This window comes from Nicotiana tabacum, chromosome 14 (genome assembly GCF_000715075.1).
Source record: "Nicotiana tabacum cultivar K326 chromosome 14, ASM71507v2, whole genome shotgun sequence".
In the NCBI taxonomy this organism is placed as follows: domain Eukaryota; kingdom Viridiplantae; phylum Streptophyta; class Magnoliopsida; order Solanales; family Solanaceae; genus Nicotiana; species Nicotiana tabacum.
This window is the reverse complement of record NC_134093.1, coordinates 81,023,073-81,023,957: the sequence shown is the minus strand read 5'-3', so window position 1 is coordinate 81,023,957 and position 885 is coordinate 81,023,073. Positions and strand designations below refer to the sequence as shown.

At 42.4% G+C, this 885-nt stretch overlaps 1 non-coding gene across 1 annotated transcript; it reads left to right on the top strand.

The window, feature by feature from the left end:
• The first annotated feature begins 417 nt into the window (after window positions 1–417).
• On the top strand, window positions 418–524 carry LOC142169254 (small nucleolar RNA R71). Its single transcript, XR_012698964.1, has one exon. It is a non-coding gene; the product is annotated as a small nucleolar RNA R71 (small nucleolar RNA).
• The last annotated feature ends 361 nt before the right edge of the window (window positions 525–885 follow it).

The following is an 885-nucleotide window of genomic DNA, read 5'->3' as shown; positions in this document are numbered from 1 at the left end:
GCCGCATAGTTCATATCTTCCTGATAGTGCTATTTGTCACTTTCCGCACTCCAAGAGCATACATATGGTTGGTTAATGCATGGTGTACATAATCCCCCATTAGTCGCATCAACTATGTGTACCTGCTGCTTCTGCCCTGATTCGTCGATCTTTTTGGTGAGGATACTCATTTGCGTCATCAGAGTGGCCATATTTTCGGCTATGAAGTTGTTTGGGTCCAAAGCCACTGAGTGAACGACATGAGTGATCATAGAGTCTCTTGTCATCCATCCTGAGTTTTGAGCCATTTTATCAAGTAGGATCTTGCATTCTCTGAATGATTTGCTCAAAAATACTCCACCTGCTGAAGCATCAATATTGGCCTTTAAGCTGCCTGCCAATCCCATGTAGAACCTCTGCCCCAAAATTTGATCTGGAATGCCATGATGTGGACACTTAACTAGCATACCCTTGAACCTCTCCCATATTTCTTGTAGTGTTTCTGTTGGTCTTTGTCTGAAGCTCAATATCTCATCAATTTGTTTGGCAGTCTTATTGGGTGGGTAGAACTTGTTCAAAAATTGCTTGACTAATTCCTCCCAAGTAGTGATGGAGTTTGTGGGGAGTGAATTAAGCCAAGTCTGAACATCTCCCGTCACTGAGAATGGAAACAATAACAACTTTATTGCTTCCGGTGTCATATTAGGTTGCCTTGGCGTGACACATATCAATAGGAAATTTTTCAGATGCTGTTGAGGATCTTCAATGTAAGACCCTGAGAACAATCCCTTGTTCTGCAACAAATGTAGCATGTTGTTTGTGATTTGAAATGATTCCACTTGTACCTGAGGGACTGTAATTGCAATTGCCAGATTTTCGGCCACAAGAGGCACCACACCCTGATTG